This window comes from Chinchilla lanigera, unplaced genomic scaffold (genome assembly GCF_000276665.1).
Source record: "Chinchilla lanigera isolate Chin_1 unplaced genomic scaffold, ChiLan1.0 scaffold00021, whole genome shotgun sequence".
Classification (NCBI taxonomy): Eukaryota; Metazoa; Chordata; class Mammalia; order Rodentia; family Chinchillidae; genus Chinchilla; species Chinchilla lanigera.
This window is the reverse complement of record NW_004955422.1, coordinates 27,989,934-28,004,849: the sequence shown is the minus strand read 5'-3', so window position 1 is coordinate 28,004,849 and position 14,916 is coordinate 27,989,934. Positions and strand designations below refer to the sequence as shown.

Below are 14,916 nucleotides of genomic sequence, written 5' to 3'. Positions count from 1 at the left end.
CCTGGGTTGGGGGAGCTGAGGTGGTTTCTAGGTTCTTTCTGTCCCGAGCAAAGGAATGGTGAAGACAAACACAAAGAGTAAGAAGGTTTTACACTTATTAAAGGCAGGAAAAGGAACAGGCTCTGTAGTGCAAGTGAAAGTAGAAAAAGAATGAGTACACGCTACAGGACAGGACTGGGCTACTGTGAAGAGACTCAGTAGCAAGAGCTCAGTGGCAACGGTCCTTTTTTGCAGCTCCCACTCCTGATACTGGCGTCTAGGCCATCCAGCGGGAAACCTGCTTAAGTCCTCTTGAGAAGTCCACATGCAGGGCTTTGGGAACTATTTTTCACATGTCTGGAACTTTGTTATTAACAGGTTATCTCTGCTTTCCCCACTAGTCTTAGCCACACCCTGGCTGCCTGCCTCAAGGTGGCTGATGTGACTGCTCCATGACACTAGAGCACTTGAAGACAGACTATCCTCACACCCAGACAAGTACTAGTCTGGCCAAAACTCCCATCGGCTGCTCCAAAGAAAAGAACTGAAGGTATTACAGGCAGTTAAGTTAGATAGAAGCAAATATGCAGTCAGAGAGGGACTGCACTCTCAAGGAAGTCAGCAGAAAAAATAAAGATATCAAAACTGGCTAGAGGTCCATCTAAAGAAGGCCAGGCCTCAAGATAAAGATGCAATGACCAGACCTACATGCCTCCCCAGGAAATAGTGAGAAACGGGCAGAAAACAGCAGTCTAAGGGATAAACAGTAACTTGGATTTATACTATAGTTAATACTACCTGGTCTGGGAAGTCCAGAATGCCTTTGTTTTTGACATGTACTCTTGCTACATGACTCATTTCCATATTGGATCAATATTGCTAAACAGCTATACTTATACTTCTGTAAGTTGATTATAGTTTGGCCCACACTGTACCCACACTGTGACTTTGCTATGTAAATTACCCTCAACAAAGGGCCTCAGTGGCAACCCACTTTCAGGATCCCTCCTGTCTGTCAGGAGCTACTCTCAGTAAATCTTTCCTACTTTTAACCTCCATTGTTCCTTGGAATTCATTCTTTGATTTCAGGGGACATGAACTCAGGCATATCTGACAGATTAGGAGTTATATTTGTCCTACATCATTAGGAGGTCTCACCACGATAACTGGGGGGTGGAAAGAGTTTGCTTTTGCTTCATGGCACCACTAAATATTTTGACTGGGTTTTGGACAGTGATTCATCTAGGGATCAGAAATTGTCATCTTTTGTCTGTTACTTATGCCTTGTCCTTTTTTTGTTAAAATATTGATAAATTTAAGTTAAGAAAATGAAAAGATTGTGATCTCTTCATATTTAGGTTTCTTTGATGGGACTTTTTTATCTTTTGCAGGCTGGGCCTTATATTCCTGATTTGTATGTGGTATATCTAGACTTATTAGTTGCTGAATTTACCTGTGTTTCTTGCTTGAATTGTTTGGCAGTTACAAGGGAATTCGTTGTCTTATTTTAGACAGTGGCACTGAGGAAAAGTAATGCTGAAAGTCCCTAGTGGAGTTTGTTTGTCAAAGAAACTTTCTATGTCAAATCATCAGAGTGAATTTTAGATAGAATCTAGTCTGTTAGAAAACATTATGCTTTATATGAAACATGGGACTCCCCCAGCCAATCAAAACTTATTAGTGTGGTCCTGTTCTTAAGTCTGAGAGGACAGACTTCTATGGGGCTGTCTGGCCCACACTCATTGAGGGGAATGTTGAGCCTGCTCTGCCTTAGTTTCCTTTCCAGTTTGATCCTCCACTGATGAGGATGTAATGTTAGCTGATGGGATTCCCCACTCTCACCTTCCCTGGCTGAGGGCAATAACTCAGGAGAGGATTGTCTCGTTGACTCACCATCAGAGTAGGAGGAGAAAACTTTGTTTTCACTGATCACTTCTCCAATCTTTTCCTGTCATCTGTCCTTTCCCTCTTTTTGGAGGCACGCTCCTATTAAAAATCTGAGGGTCATAAGCAATATTATAATCCAGTACCAAAACCAAGGGCTAGATTAAGTAGGCAACCACTTCTCATCTCTAATAAATTGAAAAGGTTGGGTCTTGCAAGAAACTCAAAAGCCAAACTCCAGCTACAACTAAAATACATCTCTGAAAAGTTGTTACATCTAAGGAGGTCTCAATACTAGTAGTAAAGTTACCTGCCATAAGCAATTTACAAGCATCAACGCAGAAAATTAATTTTTAAAAATAGAAAACGAGGAGACAAGAAGATGCAACATCAGACCTCCAGGTCAACCAAGGCAAACCCTGGGACAGTGAGGTAGAAGAAATCAAAACCCACCAACTTGAACTCTCTCAAATTGTAAGTGACAAAGCAGATGAACGAGGCTCTAGGCAAAAACAAATCAGAAATAATTCCACAGATAACTAGAAAGAGGATGACCATAATGCAGGATATGATTAGTGAACCTAGAGTAGATACAGAAAAAAGTACAAGACTTTAGGAAAATGATGAAAATCATGAATGTCCAACATCAGAAAAAGTTGGACTTCGTAAAACAGATTCAAATACATATACAGGAGATTAAAAATTCTCCTGAAAGTATATGCAGCAGAATGAGCCAATATGAGGACAGAATATCATATTTACAAGAGAAATTTGCAGTTAGCTATCATGAAAAGAAAGACTTCTTTTGGTTTTTTTTGGGTTTTTTTCTGGTACTGGGAATCAAACTCACAACCTTGCACTTGCCAGGCAGACGCTGTGCCACTGAGCTAAATCCCCAGCCCAAGATTTCTTAAAAATAGCAAAAGATGCTAATTAAAAAATTAATCCAACAGCTACTAGATGATGCAAGGAAGGATAACATAAGATTGATCAGAATCAATGAAAAATCAGGAGACAGTGAAAAGCACAGAAATAACCTGTTTAGACAAGTAATGGTAGAAAACTTCCCAAGCAAGGAAAAAGAGTTTGACATATAACTCTTTTTTTAAAACTCCAACTGGCCATTATCAGAAAAATCTGCACCAAGTGATATGGCTTGTGTCTAAATGTCTCCCCAAAACCTCATGCAGTCATGGGGGATGGGTTTTTCAGAGGTGGCTGAATCTAGAGTTTGTGATTGATTCATGATACAAAGCTAGACTTAAGGGTGTGAGTGCTACACCCACTCTAAGGTGGGTAGCCTGCATACAATACAAGGGACAGAAAGAGCCTTGTCCCTTCTCTTTCCCTCCTCACCGGTTGCTTTTGTTGTCTTCTGTGGCCACGAACTGTTGCCCCTCTGCCACGTGCCACCCTGTCTTGGAGCCAGCTGATTACAGAAACCTCTACAAACTGTGAGCTACAAAACCTTTCCTCCTTTAACTTTGGGTGTTGGATATTTTGTCTCAGCAATGAGAGAAAAGCAACTATGACACTAAGTTATATAATAGTCAAGATTTCAGAAACTCAACACAAGAGCAAAATATTAAAAACTGTTATAGCCATGCATGGTGGTGCACACCTGTAATCCCAGCACACAGAAGGTTGAGGCAGGAGGACTGCCATGAGTTCAATTAATATGATTCTGAGAAAGAGAATCTGAAGTAACCTGATTTGTACAGAAAAATGGCACAATAAAAAAAAAAAAAAAAAAAAAAAAAACTTACAGAAAAACAAATCACCTATAAAGAGAAGCACAGCAGACTTTTCAGCACAAACCCTGAAGTCAAGAAGAGCTTGGAATGAAATATTTCAAGCCCTAAAAGTGCAAGTCTCTTGGTCCTTCTTTTCAATCCTGGCCTTCCTTCCGGCTGTCACACCTCAGTGACAGGAGTCACTGGTGAGGAGGTAATCCGCTATTTTTCACAACCCTTAGGCTGTAACTACTTGTAGATTTTTCTTGCGTATCTCTGTCTTCCTGAGAAACCACTTTGAAGATACCACCATGTATTACAGCAGCCATTGATATTTCCCTACTAATCTGTCCATAACTCTGTAATGTTTGTATTGTTCCTATGCTATTTTGTAAATGGATGTATGTTTATTACTATGTGTTTCCTACAACAACCACTGAGAATAGTCAATGAACACTCAATTGGTCACTCATGTATAGCTCTATTTATTTTCTTTAGAAACCGCTTTGAAGATACCAAAGTATAGTACAACAACCATTGATAATAACCTACCCCTTTTGTCTGTAACTCACTATTATTTGTCTACTTGTTTTCCTGAGAAACTATCTTGTAGATAACAATATGTAAAACAACAACCATTGATAATTTCCTACCACTTTGTCTGCAGTTCAGTAAGCCCCCCTATTACTGTGTTATCCTTCTTTTACTCTTTAAAATAAAAAAAAAGGAAAATAACCCAGATGGTCCTCCACATACACTTGCTATGTGACTCATTTCTCTATTGAATCAATACTAGCTAAACAGCTATACTTACCATCCTATAGGTTGCTTCTAGTTTGACCCACATTGTGACTTTGCCGTATAACTTACCCATAACAAAGGACCTCCATGGCAACCCACTTTCACAACCCCTCCTGTCTCTCAGGAGCTATCTCTCAGTGAATATTTCCTATCCTTAACCTCCACTGTTCCTTGGAATTCATTCTTCAGTTTCAGCAGAGACAAACTCAGGTGCATCTGACATCTAGCAGGTTGGGATTTATAGTTCTCCTATATCAAAGGATCCCAGAATGACCTGCAATGCCCCTGACCATGGATATCGCCATCTCCTGCAAGGAGCTCCAAATGCCCCTGTAGGCAGTTCATTTCCTTATAGACATGGAGATGGCTTCCTCTAACTTCCTTCTCCAAAAACCCTCCTCAAGATCTATAGCCATAATTGAGGTAAAGGGTGCCCCAGTCACAGCTTCTTTACTCCTGCTTTGACACATAAATTCAAAGATGAAATGTCCAATCATGAGTTTGTAATTGTCCCACAGTATCTCGCTCTCTTACTAGCAAGAGACGTACTATTAAATTTGGTGGCAGTTCTCAACTTCCAGCAAAAACCAAAGTGGATTTTACCTGTTGAGACTACACCAGACCTCCCTGACCTACTTGGTTAGGAGGTGGATGCTATCACCGGGTACAGAGGAGTATCTGGGAGGACAAATTTAACAATACCAATAGTTATAAAATGTTAAAAAAAAAAAATCCCAGCCAATTTTCCAACCAAAAACTACATGCAGTCACTCAAATTTTCACAGCTATAACCACCCAACAGGTCACAAAAGAATTAAGATATATTATATACACATGCAGATTCCCTATGATGAATGTGCTCATTATGTGTGTACAAATAAAAGCAATTTTTTTAAAAAACCACTCTGAATCTCCAAAGATGGTTTCATCTAAACAAAAAGTAGTCTTTTCAACAAATGGTGCTAAGACAACTACATATCCACACCCAAAATAAGCTGGGCTCCTGTCATAGTATACATGATAATTAATTCAAATGTATGATAGACATAAAAGTAAGACTTAAATCTATATTATCCTTTTTAACAGCATAAATTTATTTTCTCACTGTCCTTGAGGCTAAAAGTCCAAGATTGGCATACTATCAGGATTGATTTGGTTTTTTGTTTGGGTTTTTGTTACTATTTTATTTTGAGACAGGGTCTCATGCTGATGTGGTGGTGCACACTTGTAATCCCAGCACTCAGGAGGCTGAGGTAGGAGGATCACTGCAAATTTGAGGCCAGGTTGGGCTACATAGTGAGTTCAAGGCCAACCTAGACTACAGAGTGAGACACTGTCTCAAAAAAACAAAAAAAAATTTTTTTTAGTAGTTTAGTATTTTTTTAGCAGTAGTTCAGGCTGATGCAGCCCAAGCTGACCTTGAACACCTGGGAACCCCTCTGCCTCAGCCATCCAGGTGTTGAGGTAACAGGGGTCCACCACCATTCCCAGTTTAGGGTTGGTTTCTGGTGAGGCCTTTATTCCTGGGTTGTGGGTGGCCACCTTCTTCTGTCCTCATGTGGCCTTTCACCTATCCACTTATGGAGAGAGAGCTCTGTCATCTCTCTTCTTATAACAACCTGTTGGTCCTTATGAAGTCATATTGGTAAATCCATCATAGTCTTACATCATACTCTTACAAGAAAACATACAAGTACATTTCTGTAGCCTTAGCTTTGGCACTTTTTTGTTTTGTTTTGTTTTGTTTTGGCTTTGGAGTTTTGTTGGTTTTTTTGTGGTACTAGGAACTGAAACCAAGGTTTCTATACTGAAAATCCCAGCCCTTTTTTCTTTTCTTTCCTTTCCTTTTCTTTTCCTTTCTTTTCTTTTATGTTCTGCTCTTTTCTAACAGGGTCTCACTAAGTCACTAAGTCACCCAAGCTGGGCTTGAAGTTGTGATCCTCCTACCCCAGTCTCCCAGAGTGCCCAGGTTACAAGCAAGCACCACCGCACCTGGCAGGTCGGGCAATATTTTATTAGGAATGACACCAAAATCACAAGCAACAAAATAAAGATAAATTGGATTTCATCAAAATTTAAAACTTGTGATTCAAAGAACATCACCAAGAAAGTGAAAAGCAACTCACTGAATGTGAGAAATATTTTCTAGTCCTGCATTTCTTCCAATCTGGAAAGCTTTCATTTGTTTTTCTCACCTAACTGCCCTGGTTAGATTCTGCAGTACAATGTTAAATCAAAGTGGCTAGAGTGGAAATCCTTGCAGCGCTTCTGATCTTAGAAGAAAGCATTCAGTCTCGCCCAGCAGGGAAAGGAAAAGGCCGGGAATCAGCAATTATCAGCCACTCAGAGCCTCACCTGCCTCCAGTGTCAGCCAGTGGGGGAAAGAATGGGGTTAAATTCCTACCCTTGCAAAAGGCGTCACACCCCTGATCATTAATTTCCAGCTGCAACCATTTAATGTCTCCCCGCCACCGCTACCTTTTGGCCCAAAGACTCTGTGTATGTCTTCTTCCAGACTCCTTTTTCTCTCCCAACTCTGCATCATAAAAATTTCAGCAATTTCCCTGCCACCTACTTTCCTTCTCCTGTTTCTAACTCATCCTTTCCCTTCTTTAAAACTAGTTATCATCAATGGTAACATCTCAGCACTTGCTCACATTTTAAGAACCGCACTCATTAGAACCACACTTCATTAGAACAGAGCAAGACTGGCCTGCAGTAAAAAGCAGCCTTGACTCCTCTGTGGTATAACAGTAAAACTTGAGTCTTCACTCACATGCTCACTCCGTGTTCCACCTTGGAACCACGTGACTGCGCTGTCACCATAGTTACCATAGTCACCACACTCACCAGGACAGGGCAGTGAGGGCTGGCGCATGGGCAGGACCTCATGAAGGGCCAGGCGGCGTGTACCACTTCTTCCACTGGCCAGCCCTTCTCCCCTCCCTGAGCCCCAGCCACCTCCTCTGCGACATGAGGATAGCTGCAGAACCCGATTCAGGGAGGTTTTGTGGGGACTGAATCAGTCAACGCATGTAAACCCTGTTCGTATCACAGAGCCTGGCTCATAGTCAGGACTCAAGAAACATAAGCAGTTGTCATTATTTATGCTGCCCCTTTCCTTGGTTAACATCTCAACAAATCATTTCATCATTGCAAGATAAAAGGCATGGGGCCAGGGATTTAGCTCAGTGGCATAAGCACCTGCCTGGCAAATGCAAGGTTCTGAGTTCGATTCCCAGTACCAAAAAAAAAAAAAAAGATAAAAGGGCACCATGGTACCACATGCAGCATTAAAATTATGCCCAGACTAAAGGTGTATAGCTCAATGGCAGAGTGCTTGTCTAGCATGTAGTAGGTCTGAGTTTGATCCCAAGTACCACCAAACCAAAAAAAAAAAAAAAATCAAAACACCACCACCACCACTCAGAAGTCTCTGCCAGGGAATTTGAGGATGGGTGGAGGATCTGTCTTTGAGAAATGTCAAGCTCTTGAACATATTGCTTCTTTCTGAGTCAGTGTTAAATGAATACCTTTGATGTGTTGGGCAGTGTGTTAAGTGTTAGGGGACCAAGGATAACAAGATACAGTCCATGATCAGAAGGAATGTAGGGACTCATAGGGGAGAGAGTAAATGCACAATTTTATCCCAAGGTTGCTGTAGGATCCATAAAGGGAGTATCCATTCTTAGGAGAAGACTGGGAACGTGTATCCAAAGACGGTCACATCCAGCCTTAGGCCCCATGGGATGGGTGGGTAGGGGTTAGTGAGGTAAACGAGACAGTGGGATGCGTGATCTAGCTTGGAGCTGCAGCAGCAGAGAGATGAGTTAAGCATGGTAGAGTAGTGGTTCTGCTGGGGGAAGGCAGATGGGGTGTTGGGGAGTGTGTGGTGTGAGGCAGACTGACCCGGAGGTCTAGGTCATGCCAAGGAAGTGGGACTTTATTCTGAGGCTGGCTAGAAGTCACACAAGGGGATCATGCCGAGAAGGGCTATGACCAGCTAGAGGTCAGGGGAAGATAGGCTTGGGAAGGTTGGTGTCTGGAGCTGGGGACACCAGTCAAGGGTAGGACTGGTACAGCAATGCTGGTGAGAGAGGACTGTGGTCCCAGCCAAGGTGCAGGAGGGAATCATGGACAGGGAGGGTGGATCCTGGACGTGTTCAGGAGGGGATGATAAAGAGCAGAACTTGGGGACTGGTCAGATGTGGAGATGCGGAAAAGACAGGGGTCAAGGAAGCCAGGGTCACAGTCTGTCTGAGGCCCACAGATATCATGGGATCCAGTCCCCTGCCTTGTGAAGGGACTGACTCTGTCCAGACCTGAGAAAAATAACAATTCTGCCAAGCCTGTATCGACGGGGGCTTTAACTTTCTACAAAGTGTGTATGTGCTTATTCTCTCTTACTTTCAATACTAGATGCCAAAGAAATAACCTTAATAAAACTTAAGCATCTGGAAAGACCTCCAAGTATCTCCAGTTACTTTGGCTGAGCCCTAGCTTCGTGTGAGTATCTAGGATCTGACTGGTTTGTAAAGACTAGGATGAGAACTTCTTATTCCTTGGCATGTGAGCCACGGTGTAGTATGTTGTTTTGCTTGAAACAAAGCCCGGAAGCTCCATCTCAAGGCCAGCCCGTGGAGGATGAGGTCAGCGTTTGGACCAGTGGCCCAGAGAATGTCCAGGCCCATGTCCCAGTGCTCTGTGGTGTTTGGGGCTTTTGACAGTTGTCATAGACAACCATCAAGTAGCTTATCTTCCTTAGCATATGAAAAATAAGCCAAATGTTGCATGGTTGCCATATCAACATCAGCACAGGGTTGGATTCTGGAGGGCCTCAGTGTCAGTGTAGAATTGAAGAAGTGTAGAAAAGCATAAGCAATAAATATCACCTCAATTCCACTCCCAGAGATTACCATTATTAGCAATTTTCAGCTATATTTTTCTAATCTTTTCTGTGTATTCATGATATGTTTTATATGCTTAATCTTACACATAATCTGGATTATGGTTTACTTGCTATTTTGCTACCTCTCTGTTGCTACTATTTCTCGTGATTGTCTTAAGAGAAATAAATAAAAGGAAAAGCTTGTGAAAAAAATAAAATAAAATAAAATTATGCCCAGTACCTGGCACATAATAGGTGCTCATGAAATGTGGCTGCCCAGTGTTAGCTTCAAAAAATTTTTTTGTCTTCTTGAGACAGGGTCTTGCTATGCAGTTCAGGCTGGCCTTGAGCTCACTTTGTAGCCCAGGCTGGTCTCGAACTTGCAATGATCCTCCTGCCTCAGCCTCCCGAGCGCTGGGATTACAGGCGTGCGCCTCCAGGCCTAGCATTAGCTTCAGAATTTTCCCAGAAGGAATCATTGACTTCAGCGCACAACAACCAATATAGGTCAGCACTGGTCAAGGCTCCATCGACACAGAACCTCTAGGTTTGATGTACATACAGAGGGATTTATTATAGGACTCTGACGTCACACAGCTGCGGAAGTGGGCTCCGTGGTGTGTGTTAGGCTGTTGTCCTTGTGTCTGATGCACAGCGAAACCAGTAGGACAGGCACGCAAGAAAGGAAAGCGGTTGTGAAGTGAAGAAAGAACAAAGACAGCCGGAACCTGCTTCAGGCTCTCTCCAGCTGTGAGCTCCAAGGGTAAAGACGCAGCAGTGCGGGGAAGGCTGCCCCCTGGTGGGCACCTGGGAGAAGGCAATGGAGCAGGTACAGGGGCTACATGCTGGTCCACGTGCTGTCCCACTTGCGTGTGGCCCCAAATGCAAAGTGGGCACGGCCAGCCACAACCCCACCGCCCTCATAAGCACTGACAGCAGTGCCTCAGTGGAACTCACTGCATGGCGTCCTCTTCGTGGGGACTCAGCCTTCCACACTGTGAGATGGGAGATTTTTCCACAGTCCTGTGTCTGGTGAAAATGTCCTCCAGGAAGGCACCATCTGACTGACGCTAGAGCTTAACTCAGCTTCCTTCATTTCCCCTTGAATTATTAGCTATCGCTACATAACAGTGCGTCCCAAACCTCCACGGCTCAAAACAGCAAACAAGGACTACCTCCCGGTCTCTGTGGGTCAGGAATGTAGAAACAGCTTTGCTGAGTTTTCCAGTTCCGGGGCAGGTGCAGTCAAGATACGTCCAGGCCTGCATCACCCAAAGGCCTGACAGGGTGGGAAGACCCACCACGGCTTACCCCAGGCCTTGAGGGGAGGCCTCTCATTCCTGACCGCCCGGATCCCTCCACCAGGCTGTGTCCTCACGGCAGGGAGGAAATGAAGAGAGAGAGGCTCAAGTCCGACCTTAGGACCCCCAAGCAAATGAAGAGAGAGAGGCTCAAGTCCGGCCTTAGGACCAGACCTGCTATCAGGAGTCACTCGCTGTGGCTCTCAGCCATATTCTGTTAACGATAGGAGAGTCACTAACTCTCCCACCACGAAGCAGGGGAGAGTTAGACTCCTCTTGAAGAGAGAGCAGCAAAGAATTTGGGGACACAATTGAAAGGCATTCTGTGGGGCTGGGGATTTAGCTCAAGGCAAGCGCAAGGTTGTGAGTTCGATTCCCGGTACCGGAAAAAAAAAAAAAAAAAGGCATTCTGCACCTCTCCATCCCAGACCTACCCCACACATGCCCTTCCACGGCCAGAGCCCAGGCCAGGAGCAATCTCCCCTAAGCCCACGGCTTTTTCTCCTCAGCTAAATTCTTCAACACCCTGGCAGGCGCAAATTGCTGCAGGATGGTGCGTTGCCTTTGTATTGTTGTTCTTGTGATTTGTCTTTCTTTTTGGGGTTTGTTTGGTTTTTTTTTTTTTTTGCCACTTGCATCAAGCCAGATAAAAACAAGAACACTCCAGTAGACATGGAGGGGAGCTGCCTCCAAGAGCACTGCTTCTGCCCCTGTCACTGTCTCCCACTGTGCTGATGTGTCAGATGACTTCAGACGGTGCCAGACACAGCAAGAAAGAACTCTGAATTGAGACAGGCAATGTCTTTCCCCCCTTTATAATGCTTTATTCTTTCTTCTGATTGCAGCAAGAATAATCCCTCAGTAGAGAGCTTGCTTGTCTTGAATACATGGTGTGTCAGTCCGCATTTACTAGAGAAATAGATATAACACAGGATTTACAAATGTACAAGAAATTACAAGATTGGCTTACGATGGTCACCCACAGAGTCGAATCGGGAAGCGTGCAGAGGGAGTCTGCAGCCTGGAGACAGAAGGATTCGGTCCACGGTCCAGAGCTCGCTGCAGTGCCTTCTGTATCAGAAGGCCGAAGAGTCTGCGCTGGAAGCCAGGAGATGATGTCCAAGCTGAAGGTGAAGACTGGAGCTCCTCCAAAGAACACAATCAAGTCCATCCTTCCTTATTCCCCCTTTATATCATCCAGAGGACGAGCCGCCCTAGGGTGGGTCTCCTATACCCTGTGGTGTCGAATTGCTGAGCCAATTTAGTAAGCTTCTAAACTTCTCCAGTGGACACAATCTGATCAACCTTAACAAGTGGGAGGCTGTTGCTCAGTCAGGAGAGAGCTAGTGAGAGAGAAGACTCCAATTCTTCTCACCCCATGATGCAGGAAACATATCTATTTTGTGGTTATCTTAGTGGATTCTGGTGTTTTCAACTTAAAATAATTAAATCTTAAAATCAGATTTCTCGAATTAAAATAAGGAAACAATTTACAGAGACACATTAAGTAAGTGAATGCGGGTTGGTGTGTGGCATGTCATGGAGATGATATGTAAATGACTGAAACCCTAAGAGTTTGGGGCCTGACCAGCCTGACTCTGGAAGCCATCTAACCTCAAAGCTGCACTCACACTTTGCTCTGTGTCCACTGGAGGGAGCTGCTGTACACTTTCTTCCTAGCGGCCAACCTAGGGTTAAGCACAACTCCGCAGCAGTGACTATGGACCCAGTGCCACCCTGTGCTGCAGGGAACTCATCTGTTCTCCACAGAGATGGGATGCTGGTGCTCAACTATCACAGAGCTTGTGAGCACTGGATCCAGGATCAGACCCCAGCAGTCAGGCCCCAGAGCTCAGCTATCTGAAACTCACTGGATTGAAAATTCATGAGCTCCAACCAAATCTGATACTTTCGCCTTTTTTCTACTTTTCTACTTTGCTGATTATTTCTCATTGGAGCAATAACTCTAAGTATATTCTCCATGTTCCCCAGCCAGCACATCAAGTTGTCTTACATTATTAACTGCCTATACATACACACTGACATATATAGTATATTAGCATATAATCTGTATGCATATACAAAATAATGTATAGATATAAAAACAGTTAAATTTGCATTTCAGATAAACAACAAATAATTTAATGTAAGCATATCCCAAATATTGTGTGGAATATAGTTACACAAATTTTTTTCGTTTCATCATTTATCAAAAATTCCAGTGTAACTGGGCTTCCTATAGTTTATCCAGAAACTCTAGTCTGAAGGCATTTGTATTTGAAGCTCCATTAGCCTGGAGAAGGGAACATTTATTAAGCATCTATTATGTGCTTCTTTTTCTTTTTTGTGGTGCTAGGAGCAAACCCAGGGTCTCACACATGCCAGGCAAGTGCTTTGCCACTGAGCTCCCCCCTGGTGTCCATGTGGTAGTTCTGAGTGGGGCCCCACGCACTAAGGGTTCTACAGCAGCAGTTGAAACAGCAGTGTTACTTCAGCCACATGGCTAGGCAAACGCCATGGCGTTAAAAGTATGTGTGGCTGATAAGGTTATCATGTCAAGCTCCTGGCAAGCCCCAGTGAGGAAGTTACAGAGCAGACCACTAAAATTCTGGGACACAGCCATGCTCTCTCCAGGAAGGAAGTGCACACTGTTAGGAAAACAGCTCCTGCTGTGCTAACGGCCCTGGCAGGGGCAGCTGAACATGGAGCACCATGTGGCCATGAGGCCAGAGCTGCCCTTCGTAACTGACCACTGTCGTCCACCAAGGCATGAGGTCGGCAGGACCCACAACAAGCCCTCGTCAGATGGAAGTGGGGTATCTATCTAGCCTGGGCTCAGGAAGCCTTTGTGAATAAGGAGGGGAAGAGGGGCTGAAGGGAGGGAAGGGGAATGAGAAAAAAAGAAGTAAGATATATCATGGACAGGTACCACTTCCCTACATGATGAATGTGATCATTATGTATTTCTAAAATGTACCATTAAAAAAAATCCATGAAGTAAAAAAAAAAAAAAAAAAAGGAAGGTGCAAGTGGTGCAAGTAAGTGCATGAACAGGTGGCCCTGAGCCACATGTTCTGTTGCATGAGCAGCTCAGCCTGGCACCATGCTGGTATAAGACAAAAAAAGATGTTGCTTCACAATAACCCTGCTTTAGTCTCTTCTGCAACTACAGTGAATGGCCAGCCAGCACAATCAACTTTTAAGAGAAAAGGGTTATTTTTGCCCACGGTTTTAGAGGTATTGCTCTATGATGGCTTGGCCCTATTGCTTTGGGCCAGGGCGGCGCATCATGGCAGGGAGTACTTGGCAGAGAGAAAGAGACTGGAGTCTCAAAGCCCCTTCTAGGCCACATGCCCAGGGACCTAAAGACCTTCCATCAGGTTTCACTGCTCCCCAGCAGGACCAGCTGGGGGCAACGCCTTTACTAAAACACGTGGACCTTTGGGAGACACTTATACCATAGTAAGCCCTACCCAGGGGAGACCCTGAAAGACAATCCTTCCAGTGGCACTTGGTTAACCACTTTGAAAAAGACAGTGACTGAAGGGAAGACTATAGACTCTTGGGCTAAGCAGATGGTTTCATCATTTAGTCAGGAACCAGGAAGAAACAAGAGAGGAAGATCAGAAATACCAAGGCCCGGAAGAAACAAGAGAGGAAGATCAGAAATACCAAGGCCCGGGGCTGGGGATTTAGCTCAGCGGCAAAGCGCCTGCCTGGCAAGTGCAAGGTCGTGAGTTCAGTTCCCGGTACCGGAGAAAAACAAAAAAAAAAAAAAAAAAAAAGGAAATACCAAGGCCCACCTAGTAACAGCCGTATATATTTCTCTATGACTTGCAGGAAAATGAATGGAGCTGGGGATCCATACGTTAAGCAAAATAAGCCAGACACAGGAGGACAAGGGTCACGTTTTTCTAATGTGTGGAATCTGAAAGGAAAAAGAAGAGATGACCTGAAAGGAGAAGGAAGGCTGTTACTATACACGAGGAAGGGGGTAAGAGGGAGGGATGTTACAGGGGGTCCATATGCTCGCAATATGTTCTGTGTATGCATCAAAAAATTTTCAGATGTTGGCTGTGGCTGCAATTTCCTCTGAAGGCTCAGCCAGGCCAGTCCGCTTCCAAATTCATGCATGTGGCAGTTTCACCCCACAGGGGTAAAATCACAAGGAGATAAGCAGCTGAGACAGAGAGGGGTGCGTTTGAATTTCAGGGGCTCTGATCCCTCAGACATGAGGTCTTGGGATCGCCCCACCAACAGAAGCCCCGGGGTCCACAGAAATGCTGAGGACAAGGACACTGTGCAATGGGGGGAGAGGGAGGCTGTGAGC

At 44.1% G+C, this 14,916-nt stretch overlaps 1 protein-coding gene across 7 annotated transcripts in view; it reads right to left on the bottom strand.

Annotated features, from left to right (window-relative positions):
* LOC102003561 (BPI fold-containing family A member 2-like) overlaps window positions 1-11,767 on the bottom strand; it is a 142,954-nt gene extending 131,187 nt beyond the window's left edge. For 6 of the 7 annotated variants that reach the window (XM_013514274.1, XM_013514267.1, XM_013514264.1 and 3 more), the window contains exon 1: window positions 11,557-11,767. The gene's annotated coding sequence lies outside the window, so the exon portion shown is untranslated. The remainder of the gene's footprint in view (window positions 1-11,556) is intronic. The other variant, XM_013514268.1, reaches the window with a different exon arrangement.
* Between the last annotated feature and the right edge of the window lie 3,149 nt (window positions 11,768-14,916).